Genomic DNA, 13,994 nt, shown 5'->3' on the forward strand with positions numbered 1-13,994 from the left:
TCAGAACTATCTGTTTGAGAGAAATTTTCTACTTGAGATAAAACAGAATGTTTTAAGTAAGGTGAAGTATGAGCATTAAAATTTCCTAAGAAAGAATCTACTGAGTAGTTGCCAATGATGTTATTGTTGTATGCTACTGGTTTATTCTCTCCTTCCAGTTCTGTTACTATGTATTTCTAATGTCTTTCTCGCTCAACTTTTATCTGATTTGGTTTACCATTGTAAGGGAGCCACATGTGCGACCAGTTAGTTGCAAAGTATCCATGAAGTTTTTCGGACCAATCTCTACTAATAATTAAGCCATAAAATTTCGGAATATCAGCAACTAAAATGTCGATAACTTGACATACCGTTGGATTGGATGACAGCCTTATGGTAACCTAATTTAATTCGTCGATCACTTCAACTTGCGATTGATCTAGCTAAACTATGCGCACAGCAAATTTTTGCGGTTGAACGTTCAACTTTGCACATATTGATTTTGGTAGAATATTAGATGAAGCTCCAAAATCCACTAAGCAATTATGAAAATTTTTATTGAAAATTTCATAAGTAAGAAGAAATGGGGGAGTGTGAGATTGTTGGGTCCCTATAATACTAGTGATTACCCCATTACTATTGTAGTTATACCCCTTATTTATATTGTTGTGCCCCTATTTACCCCATATTGTTATTTATGTGCCCCATAGAATCCCTCTATTGTTATTTTTGTGGTTTATATTATTATTGTTAGGTCGGCTGGATTATATTGTGACTCCTTAGACTCCTATATATAGAAAGGAGGTTTTTTCATTTGTATCATCCAAGAATTGTTCATTTATGTAATGTAAAGGAGGTTTCCCCCTCGAAGAGGCTGAATTCTAAGGCATTGATCTATCTTTTCTATCTTTTCTTGAGCTGGTTTCATAACATTTGGTATCAAAGCTTTGGATTCTAGGGTTTCGCTGCTCCAAACAGGTCATCGTGGAATTTTCGCTATAACTTTTTTTCTGTGAAGTTTCAGAAGTTGCAAAAAAAACCCATTTGAGAAGAAATCGCGCTGAACTTTGGGTCCGAATGTCAGAGCTTTTCGCGTGATATTTGCGGATATATGATCTGAGGAAGTTGGTCTTTTTGCAGACTCCTGAATTACATTCAAAACAAGTGACCTGGGGAAAATCGTCATAACTTTCTCTCTGGGGATTGGATTGAAATTTCGTAAGAAGGTACAGAAAGAGGACAGACTTTAGTTTCTTTTGTGTGTGTTTCAGATTCAAAGGTTGAAACAGTGACTCGTGGCACGTCGTACAAGTTCGCTCTACTGAACCAGTCTAAAAGCAAGTCACTGTGGGAGATTTCACATAACTCTTCCTTGGAGAATCCAATTTGGCTCAGACTTGTGGCATTGGAAAGAGGACGCAGAAGGCTACTACAGGTAGCAATTTTAGAACTGGATGATCCGAAATTACAGAGATACATCAGATTCAATATCAGGCTTCTATAAAGTGAAAAAAGGTGTGTAGTTTTTTTTTTAATTTTTGTGTAAGCTTGGTTTAACAGAATTCAAAGGGCATAGTAAAGCATTATTATCGGTAACTGATGCCCCGAGGAAAGAAAATGCAAACACCTAGTAAGGAACCTGAAAGCTCTAGCATGACTCATGAAGAAGAGGAAGAAATGCTACATGATATATCAAAATTACAAGAACAAGTGCAACAAATGTCACGCTCACAAAAGCTAATAGAAGCTAAGATAAGTGGCACGGAATCTAAGGTAAATGGCGTGGAATCTAAGATAAAGGGCATGGAAGCTAAGATGGATGATTTGAAGATAGATTTGAAGACAGACATGGAAGAATTGAAGAAGTTGCTACAAGAAAGGGTCACTAATGGTGAAAAGGTAGTAAAGGAAACTCATGATGAAACAAAAGAAATGTTAATCATGATTCCATAGACGCTAATGTTGGATCGAAGAATCACCATATTCCAAAAATCGATATGAGGAAGTTTGATGGCAAGGATCCCGCCACATGGATATTACAGATGGAGCAATTCTTCGATCTCAATAATGTGCAAAACACACAAAAGGTACGTATGGCAACTGTATATTTGGAACCAAATCAGTTTGTATGGTATCAATGGCTTTGCTCTCGTAAACAATTTATCACTTGGGCAATTTTTACGGAAGAATTGATAGCACATTATGAAGATACAAAAAGCAACACTTTTTTTAGCCAATTGATAAGTCTCAAACAAAAGGGTTCAGTAATGGAGCACATTGAGGAGTTCCAAAAATTGAACATAAGGGTAAAAGATATTCCAGAGGAGCATAGGATTGATGTGTTCATAGGGTCTTTAAAGGATAATATCCAACATGATGTTCGCCTTTGGGAACCTGATTCATTAGAGAAGGCATTCAGGTTAGCAAGAAAAATGGAAAGCAAAATTATGGCAACCAGGAAGCATACCACTCACAACTATAAAGACGGAAGTGTTGTTGCCCCTAGTCTTCCACAACCTATAAGGTTGACACCACAACAATTGGAAGAAAAAAGAGCAAAAGGGCTTTGTTACAGTTGTGATAGCAAATACACTAAAGGTCATAAGTGTGCTGAGAAGAAATTATTCTACATAGATTGTGAAGAGGAAGAAGAAAAGGAGCAAGAAAGGTCAAAAAAGAAGATATACTCCAGGAACAAAGCCTAGATGAAGAACAAATAAATCCGACCATATCTTGTAATGCATTGGCGGGAATTACCACTCCTCAAACCATCAAGATAGAAGGACAAATCAAGAAGAAAAAGGTAATAGTGTTGATTGATTCAGGAAGCACCCACAATTTTATTCATTGTAGGGTAGCAAAAGAATTGAATTGCTTCCTATATCCAGCACCAGAGTGTCAAGTGATGATTGCAAATGGAGGAACAATAAATTGCTCTGGAAAGTGCCATAATATCAAGCTATCCATGGGAGAATATGTATTGACTAGCCCAATGCTTTCCATTCCAATGGGAGGTGCTGATGTTGTACTAGGAGTCCAATGGCTACAATCCTTGGGTACAATAGCTTTTAATTTTCAAGAACTTTTCATCAAATTTTCTACGGAAGGAAAGGAAGTTGAATTAAGGGGTATTGCAGGGAAACCAGGAAAGATAATCAGCTCTAATGGCATGACAAAGCTTCTAAAAAAGGAGCAAAGAGGTGTAATTGCACAATTATGTTCGCTAGATGTTTCCACATTGGAATCATCTATTTCTCCAGATCTCCAAAAAGTCCTGGACAATCATTCCAAGGTATTTGAGACTCCCAAAGGTCTCCCACCTATGCGTGATCATGATCATGCTATTCATCTGATTCCAGGAAGTGTTCCTCCAAACATCAGGCCGTACAGATATCCCTATGTCCAAAAAAGTGAAATTGAACGTATGGTTGCAGAAATGCTAGAGGCTGGTATAATTCAACCGAGTCAAAGTTCTTTCTCAGCTCCAGTAGTATTGGTGCACAAGAAGGATGGATCATGGCGCATGTGTCCAGATTATAGGGAGCTCAACAAGCTCACTATTAAAGATAAGTTCCCCATTCCTGTTATTGATGAATTACTGGATGAATTGCATGGATCAATTTACTTCACCAAGTTGGATCTTCGTTCGGGATATCATCAAATCAGAATGAAGATTGAAGACATTCCGAAAACGGCATTTAGAACTCATGAGGGTCATTATGAATTTTTGGTCATGCCTTTTGGCCTTACCAATGCACCTTCAACATTTCAAGGTTTGATGAATTCAATTTTCAAACCATTCCTTAGAAAATTTGTGTTAGTATTTTTTGATGATATACTAATCTACAACAAGTCTTGGAAGGATCATGTTGAACATGTTGACAGGGTGCTACAACTATTGGAGGAGAAACAATTATATGCAAAAAGATCCAAATGTTTCTTTGGAGTCCAGGAGGTGGAATATTTGGGTCATATTGTATCTCATGAAGGAGTTAAGGTAGACCCTAGCAAAATTAAAGCCATTAAGGAATGGAAAATCCCCACATCCATAAAGCATCTGCGAGGATTTCTTGGGTTGACAGGGTATTATCGCAAGTTTGTTAAGAATTATGGGAGAATAGCAGCACCTCTAACAACATTATTGAAGAAAGATTCATTTTCATGGACTCCGGAAGCAACAAAGGCCTTTGAACATCTTAAAGAGGCAATGTGCCAAGCACCGGTCTTAGCTACACCGGACTTCACAAAAACCTTTATTGTGGAATGTGATGCTTCAGGAAATGGAATTGGTGCTGTTCTAATGCAAGATGAAAGACCCATTGCTTTTGAAAGTCGTCCAATCAAGGGAAAGTTTTTAAGCAAAGCTATTTATGAGAAGGAAATGTTGGCAATACTCCATGCACTTAAGAAATGGCGACCCTACCTAATGGGAAGACACTTCAAGGTAAAAACGGATCATGATAGCCTTAAATACTTTTTAGAACAAAGATTATCCTCTGAAGAGCAACAAAAGTGGGTCACAAAGATGTTGGGTTATGACTTTGAAATCATCTACAAAAAAGGGAAGCAAAATGTGGTGGCAGATGCACTCTCAAGAAAGGATGAGGATGTGGAAGCATTGTTGTGTGCCATTTCTATTATCCAACCAGATTGGATAAACGAAGCAAGGGAGGAATGGAAGAATGACGAAGAAGTGTGGGCACTTATTCGAAAGCTACAACAAGATTCCAGTACTTCTGATACATTTAGCTGGCAAAATGATTCGTTATGGTACAAAGATCGCTTATACCTCTGTAAGAATTCCCAGCTAAAACAAAAGATTCTTATGGAATTGCACACTTCTCCCTTAGGAGGGCACTCAGGATTTTTAAAAACTTACCACAGGGTTAAGAAGGAATTTTTTTGGGATGGCCTTAAATCAGATATTCAAAAGTTTGTGGCGGAATGTTTGGTTTGCCAGCAAAATAAAGTTGAAACAATTAAGACACCAGGTCTATTACAACCTTTATCCATTCCAAGCCAACGTTGGGAGGAGGTTTCAATGGATTTTATCACAGGTTTACCCAAGTCTGAGGGAAAGAGTGTCATCATGGTGGTAGTTGACAGACTTACCAAGTATGCACACTTTTGTGCATTATCACATCCATTTAAAGCCAGTACAGTTTCTACTGCATTTATGGAAACAGTTCAAAAGCTACATGGAAACCCAAAGATTATTGTAAGTGACAGAGATCCCATTTTCACTGGAAATTTTTGGACAGAATTATTTTCTTGTCTTGGTACTCAGTTAGCTCATAGCTCATCTTATCATCCTCAATCTGATGGGCAAACTGAGATAGTAAACAAATGTTTGGAAGGATATCTTCGTTGCTTTGTATCTGATAAACAGACACAATGGGTCAAATGGTTGCCTCTGGCTGAATGGTGGTATAACACTTCCTTCCATACAGCAACAAAAATGACCCCATTTATGGCACTTTATGGGTATCAACCACCATCCATCACATCATATTTAAGAGAAAATTCTAAGGTTCAGGCAGTGGAACATCACATCGAACATCAACAACAAGTCCTCCAACTCTTAAAGGATAACCTCGTGTTGGCACAAAATAGAATGAAACAACAGGCAGATCAACATCGCAGTGAAAGAAGTTTTGATGTAGGTGATTGGGTATTCCTACGGCTACAACCATATAAGCAAATGTCCCTAAAGCAAGCTAAGAAGGATAATAAATTATCACCAAAGTATTATGGTCCGTACAAGGTGTTGCAAAAGATTGGTACTATGGCATACAAATTGGAGCTTCCTGCAGCTTCTCGATTGCACCCAGTTTTCCATGTTTCATGTTTAAAGAAGGTTATAGGTGACAAGCTCCCAATTCAAACAATATTGCCAGAACTTGACGAGGAAGGAAAAATTATATTGGAACCGGAAGCAGTCACAGAAACAAGAACTCGACAGCTACGAAATCGATCAATTTCAGAGTATCTTATCAAGTGGAAGAACTTATCCGCTGAAGATTCCACATGGGAGGATGAGAATTTTATGCAGAAGTATCCAGAACTACTCAAGCGTTGAGGACAACACTTTTTTGAAGGAGAGGGGCATGTTGGGTCCCTATAATACTAGTGATTACCCCTTATTTATATTGTTGTGCCCCTATTACCCCCATATTGTTATTTTTGTGCCCCATAGAATCCCTCTATTGTTATTTTTGTGGCTTTATATTATTATTGTTAGGTCGGCTGGATTATATTGTGACTCCTTAGACTCCTATATATAGAAAGGAGGTTTTGTCATTTGTATCATCCAAGAATTGTTCATTTATGTAATGTAAAGGAGGTTGCCCCCTCGAAGAGGCTGAATTATAAGGCGTTGATCTATCTTTTCTATCTTTTCTTGAGCTGGTTTCATAACAGAGATCTCGACCTTCCTCCAATTAAAGCGATATCGTTTGGATCAACTTTATTAATCATGTTATTTGGAGGTCTTCCCATTTCATGGGAAGCTTGAGAGATTACAGCAGCAGGCAAAGGTGCAACTGGTACAGCATGTAATTCTTTCAAAAGTACCTTTTGCTGGTGTTCTAACTTGCTCAATTCGTAAAAAGTGATGTCAACAATCCCTTTACAATAAAATAAGCATACAAGTGTTACAATAAAATACTTGGAAGAATTGTTGACAGCATTGATGTAGTGGTTGATGAGAAGGGATACATTCCTAGGCAAGTAAATCATGAAAATATCGAAGAAGATGAAGACTACCCTCAAAGACAGAATGATGAAGAAGAAGAACCTCAAGAAGAACCAGAGGAGCAGATAAGGATAGAAGAGAAGACTCCATCCAGGTATGTTCAGAAGAATCATCCAGAATCTCAGATTTTGGGGTAGAAAGAAGCAGGTGTACAAACAAGAAGAACAATTGCAGAAGCTTCAAGCTATTTGGCATTACTCTCTTCCACTGAACCACAAAATGTGAAAGAGGCATGCAAAGATGAATGTTGGGTCAAAGCAATGGATGAAGAACTTGAGCAGATCAAAAAGAACAACACTTGGGAGTTGGTTCCTAGACCAAAGGATAAGAATGTTATAGGGACAAAATGGGTCTTCAAAAATAAATTGAATGAAAATGGAGAAGTAATTAGAAACAAGGCCAGACTTGTTTGTAAAGGGTATGCGCAGCAAGAAGGAATAGATTTTGAAGAAACTTTTGCTCCTGTTGCAAGACTTGAGGCCATCCGAATGTTCCTTGCTCTCTCAAGCTTTCAAAACTTCAAAGTATTTCAAATGGACGTGAAATCAGCCTTTCTGAATGGAGACTTGGAAGAAGAAGTATACATTGAGCAGCCAGATGGTTTCATTCTTGGAAATGATCCAAATCTTGTATGCAGATTGAAAAAGGCTCTCTATGGTCTCAAACAAGCTCCAAGGGCTTGGTACTATCATTTGGACAAATATCTTCATCAACAAGGCTTTTCAAAAGGATCATCAGATAGCAATCTTTATATAAAAGTTGAAAACGACAAATTGCTAATACTTGTTGTGTATGTAGATGACATTATCTTTGGCAGCAATGAAGAAGCTATGAGTCAAAGCTTTTCCTTGGTAATGCAGAAAGAATTTGAAATGTCCTTGTTGGGAGAACTGACATATTTTCTTGGTTTGCAAATCCAACAAAAAGAAGGAGGGATCTTTTTGTCTCAAACCAAGTATCTCAAGAAGATTTTGAAGAAATATGGCATGGAAGATGCAAAACCAGTATGTACACCCATGGTCACAGGATGTAGCCTCAGTGCAAATGATGAATCAGCAACAGTGCATCAACCAACCTACAGATCTATGATTGGAAGTCTACTTTATTTGACAGGTACCCGACCAGACATCATGCATGCAGTGGGAATAGTTGGAAGATTTCAGGCAAATCCAAAGGAAACTCATCTTCAGGCAGTAAAGAGAATCTTCAAATATCTTCAAGGAACTCAAAACTATGGCTTATGGTATCCTAGAGATACAGATCTCACACTTCATGATTATACAGATGCAGATTGGGCCGGAAGCGTGGATGACAGGAAGAGCACAAGTGGTGGTGCATTCTTTATGGGTTCCAGATTAGTATCTTGGTTCAGCAAGAAACAGAGTTCGATTGCCTTGTCTACAGCTGAAGCGGAATATGTTGCTGCTGCATCTTGCTGCACTCAACTCCTTTGGATGATGCAGACCTTGCAGGATTTTCAAATCACTTGTACACCACCTATCTCCATCTTATGTGATAATACAAGTGCAATCAGCATTTCAAAGAACCCAGTCATGCATTCAAAGACCAAGCACATACCAATCAAGTATCACTTTCTCCGGGAACAAGTGCTTGAACAAAAGGTCAAGTTGGAGTATGTTCCTTCTAAAGAACAGGTTGCTGATATACTCACCAAACCATTGCCCAGGGAGGCCTTTGAATACCTCAGGCAAAAGCTGGGGGTTGTTGATGCATCATCTTGTTGTTGAATCTCATCTGTTGTTGTATGTGAGGATCATATGGGGTATACATTTGATGGCACAGGTTCAGGGGGAGCATATAATGCATTGTTGGCATTATGGTAGAAGTACAAAAGGAGATCATGGATGCTGATCCAAATATCGCTGCAATATGTCTCTATCTCTTTCATGCTCATTTATGGTGTTTGGTGGATTATGGTGCTTCTTTGCAGATCTGGTTTATAGTCAGGTGGAGCATGCTCTTAGGGGGAGCATAACCCTTTGCCCTTGATGTCAAAGGGGGAGAATGACGTTGAGGATCTTGAGGTTGCCATCAAGTCCAAAGGGGGAGATTGTTGGCATTATGATTCTGGTATGGCTCCATGTTACAGGTGTTGTACTTGATGGCAACTCACTCAAGTAGCAATGCTTTGTTCAGGCTCTCAAAATGTTGGAAATTAAGAGGTACGCAGGTGAATGGTTCAAAAGGTGTGGACCCGCAGGTACGCCGGCCAGGAAGTGCGTTCATACCCGCAGGTTACCCGTTCATGAGGTGCGGACCCCCAGTTCACTCACTTCAAGGCAGAGAAGCGCGCTCACGTGGGGTTTCTTATTTTTGGCCCGTGGTATTTAGCCCGCCGTTCTTGATTCTATGGTTTTGGCCCGTGGTATAGGATCTAATTTAGCCCCGGTTTGGATCCCTTGTTTTGGTTATTTGATGGTTTTGTCCCATGGTGTGAATGAGGGCTTGACTATAAATAGGGAAGGAGATCACTTGGCCAAGGTATCTTTTGCAAATTGAATATCTTAAGATCTGAAATATTGGGTTATCGATTTAAAAGCTTGATCTATATAAAAGTGAAGTTGAAAGTGAATCTATGAAGTGTGATCTCTCGGGCGCATGATCAGATCTGGGCATCTGACTATCTGTGGCACACTGGTGGACTGCCAATTTGGCCCTAATCAGAGGTTCGCAGGTGATTAACGGTGCAAGTGCGGGGGTACGCACAGCAGAAGAAGGCGCAGTGCGTGGGTACGCAGCGCGACAGAAGTCCAGGTGCGGTGGTTCGCAGTGAAGAGAAAGCAGAAGCGCGGAGGTACGCTGTGCGACAGAAGCCGCAGGTGCGGGGACACAGTGAAAGTACGCGGCGCGATAGAAGCAGTGACTGCGGAGGCACAGTGAAAGTACGCGGCGCGATAGAAGCAGTGGGTGCGGGGGCACAGTATAGGTACGCGGCGCATTTGAAGAAACAGTGCGTGGGTACGCGGTGCAGTGGAAGGCTCTCTGCGGGGATACGTAGAGACGCAGAAGGTGAAGTGCGAAGCCACGCGGTCCAGATAAAGAAAAATTGCGGATCTGTCATAAAACGTTTGTTGGTCATCTTTTATTTATTGCTGCAGAGTTCTGGGTTTATATTTCTGGTACTATCTTTCTGTTTACAGCATTCTGAGAAGTTGGATGATTCTTGGTTGATTGTATAAGGAGTTTGGGCAATTTGCATGTACTTGATGATTATTTGATACTCTTGGATCCAGTTTGAAAATTTATGAAAAGTGGTCCTTGAAGGAAAAGAAGTAGGGGGTTGTAGCTCCCTTCCAGGAGAGACTGGAAAACGAGAGAGAGTTGTAGCTCTCTGCAGGTTGCAGCCTGCGTACTGGTAAAGGACTGCACCAGTACAAAATCATTGTAAAAGGAGTTTCTAATTGAAAGAAGATAGAAACATATTGCAGCAGGTGGTTTTCACCCACGTTGGGTTTCCACCTTATATCTAGTGTTCTTTGGTGTGACTATCTGTTTTTCTTGTTCATGCTCATTATTTTATGGTACTGACATACAAGAATAATTCAAAGTATAAATAAGGAAGATTTATTAAAAGAACTTGATAATACTGATTCACCCCCCCTCTCAGTATTATTTCCAACAATTCCTAGAGCCCACAATGGGTGTTTTTGACCTATTGACCAATGACCTAAGCATGAAACTCATGCTTTAATAAGTCAAATTTTCTTTTACAATAAAAAAATATTTTTCTTTCTTTTGATAAATACAATTATGAATATTGGCACTAGTTACATTCTTCAACACCCCACCCTCGTGGAGTCTTGACTCTTGCTAAATCATAAATTCCTAATATATTTGGCTTACGTGTTGTTGGATATAATCTTGGTGTTATAGTTGATCTTGAGTCTCACCCAGATTACTCCAATGAGATATTGATTCATCAAGGTAAAAAAAAAAGGATTAATGTCCAAGAAATTAAAGAGCTTAGGCCCACGGCCTTGTAACAGTCAAATTGATGAAGAAATATTTTGACAAAGAGAGAGAATGGAAAACTCATATGGCTATAAAATTACTATCCATTAGCATCCGTAGGAGACATATAGCTTTAATGGGATTGGAAGCCCAAAAACATAATATCGGTTTAGACAACAATATTGCCAATTTTCCCATTCAACCCCATTGTTGAGAAAATCGTCTAATGGTGTGATTCCCAATAATGCAATTCATGAATCAAATGGCCCTCATGAACCCAAAGCCTTAATCAATTCACCATTCCTTTATGCCTATACCCATAATAAAAAGAAGCCCACATTCCAACACTTCATTCTTTCATAGTTGGAGACAAAATACACAAGGTGCAACAGAACTATAAAAATACTCAACTTTAGCATCTATCAGAGACCTATGTTTAAAAGGATGAAAGGCAAAAACCACCGAGCCCCAAAAATTATTAGCTTGGATGTCAATATTGCAAATTTCCCCATTCAATATTTAGAAAACTTGCAAACAACATGTGGCCCAATAATACAATTCATGAATTCAGTGGCCCTCATGAAGCCAAAGACCAATCAAATCACCACTCCTTTGTGTTGAATTTTGTAACTATGGTCGGTCTTCATAATTAACGTCTTAGACCTTGATGTATATGTAATAATATATTTTGGACATGTTCTTCATGTAAGTTCAAAAGAAATAATTTGAATTTTTAATTTTAATATTTTTGACATTAAAAAGTCAAGTCAGCCTCCAGTTGGTCAAGTCAACCTAGCCCCATTGTCACACCTATTTGACCTCCCAAGGCATTATATATACACCATTGGTTTTCCTCCACAAGGACATGTTCAGACCTCACACAAGAAGTATATTTTTGTTCATCCAAGTGTAGGAAACAAGGAATAAGATGGCCAAAGTTATCCATCTATTAAATGATCTCTCTCCTTATCTGACCTCACATGTGTGGCATTTCTGTTCAGTTGACTTTGCACGTGTGGCAAAATTTCTAGGCATCTTTGGGGCAACAAGTTCAAGTTTCTTTGGTGTAGGAGTAAGCCAAAATTTGGCCCTAGCAGATTATATCATTCCAAGTGTATTGGATGGTTTGTTGACTTGACATGAGGGATGGTTGACCAGGTTTGACCAAGGCTACATTGATGGTCCATTTGACTTAATTTTGACTAGGAAAGATCATATGTATCTTTGTTGATCTTAATCATTTCTCTAAGGAAAAGGTTGTTGGGTTTTCCTCCCATGTGGGTTTTCCCAAGGTAAATTCTTGTGTCTCTTTGTTTGGTTGTCTCTTTATGATCCTACTGGAATTTTGTTTCTATTGTTGAGATCTTTTATGTAATTTCTTTATGATGAAATTGAATGCAAGAAAAGATTAACATAAGAAATCATAAGAAGTAATTATCAGTTAGAAGATCCTATGAAAAATCAACATGATATCGGAGCATGAGTAAAAGAGCAGCCTTGTCAAGTCTTGAAGAAAAACCAATATCCTTAATGAGAATCCATATTCATCTAAAGAATTTATCCCTAGAAGTAATCAAGCTACCTGTCTGTTGAACAAAGTAAATCCAAGCCTCCATTGCTTCCTGAAGAAGGACAAAAATTCCTAGATAGAAAACCAAGAGATCTCAAGTCATGATCAGACAAGGCCGACTATATCTAACGTAAAGTCTAAATCCAAACCTCAGAGGGTTGAAAGGCCTCAGTCCAAACCGTTGGAGACTGGAAAAAGGAGCTTCAAACAATGAAAGTCCAAGAGTGATTAAGAGGAAGCTGAGAGGCCTAGAAAATCATACCCTAATTCATCCAGTCCAATGGTATGAAGGAGGGCCTTAACATTGTTCTTGAGAACCTTGAGAAAAATTTTGAAGTTAGCTTTAGAGAAGGTTGAAGTTGTCTATAATATCAAACTGACTTTAAAGGAGATCATTGAAGTCACTTGTTGAAACAAAAATGGGCATTTGATACATTTTATGGTTTTGAGATAATTGGTGTTATCATTGTGTTACGAATGATCTCTATGATGAAAGGTTTTCACTATGATAAACTTTGGAGATCGAAAACCAAAACCTCAATTATTTTGAAGAGGATCTCAGAGCTAGAAAGATAAAAATTTTCTTCTTGCTATTATGTTTTCAAACAAGTCTAATATGCCTCAGAAGTCTAGACAAAAGTTGCTAATGACCATTGCAAAATAAATATTACTTCTCATATTAAGATTCACTATTTATTAGTAAGCCAATTCTATGTTACCTGTCTCAGAGCATGCCTCTAGAAGCTTTAATCTGAAACTCTAAAATAAGGATAAAAGCTAAGGGTATTTGGTTTATTATAGTAAGGCTAAAATACCGTAGATGAAATATACAAAGATCGAAAAATCTCAAAAGATGATCCAAAGTAGTATGAAGTGCCTCAATCAGTGATAAAGTTTGCAAAGGTATCTTAAGTTTGAAAAGCCTACTAAAGATAATTTTCATTAGATTGAAAGGTATGCATTATTGCTCTTAGAAAGAAAAAAAATGAATATCAAAGTTCATTTGGAAATACCCTTGAAGAGTATATGAGGACCAAGCATAGGCCTGGTTGAAAAATTATGTATTAAGACTTGTATCAAATTTTCTTTGAATCTATTAAGGTTGATCTCAGTATGCCTTGAGGGATAAAAATCCATTTGTGCAAAAATGTATCATCAAAGGACAATGTCAATGTTCTAGAAATATATGCATTATATGAAGTTACAAAGGGTTCCTTGAAGAAACAATTAAGGACATTTATGTATAAAGAGTCCCTTCACACAACAATTTCAGTGATGAAATTCTCAAGTGATATATGATCTTCAACAGTGCTTATGCAATGTTAGATACATCTACCAAACTGTAGCATGTAAGCCATCTTGGAGAAGCAATGACATGGATCAAGTGCATTCATTTTACTAAAGAATGGGTAACTTGTGTAGGACATTTCCTCTAATATGAAATGTTGCCCTAAAGTTGCAAAGTTTGTAATGCCATATACCCTGTACTACAATGATATGTCTTGCATTGCATTGTTGTGAGTACGATTGTATTGGATGATATATGATGATAGATGATTATTTGAAGTCTCTAGAACTGTGGCTAATCCATAGCTCGATAAGGCTTGAAGGAAGCCTCTCTAAAAATATATCTTGGGTAACTGCATAGGAAGACATTCAAGTATGTCACTAATATAAGGGATGAAATTCTTATACCTATGCCAAGAATATTTGGTGATA

The sequence above is a fragment of the Pinus tabuliformis genome, chromosome 5_2, assembly GCF_031772625.1.
Source record: "Pinus tabuliformis cultivar Carrire ecotype Pingquan chromosome 5_2, CPIR1, whole genome shotgun sequence".
Lineage (NCBI taxonomy): Eukaryota > Viridiplantae > Streptophyta > Pinopsida > Pinales > Pinaceae > Pinus > Pinus tabuliformis.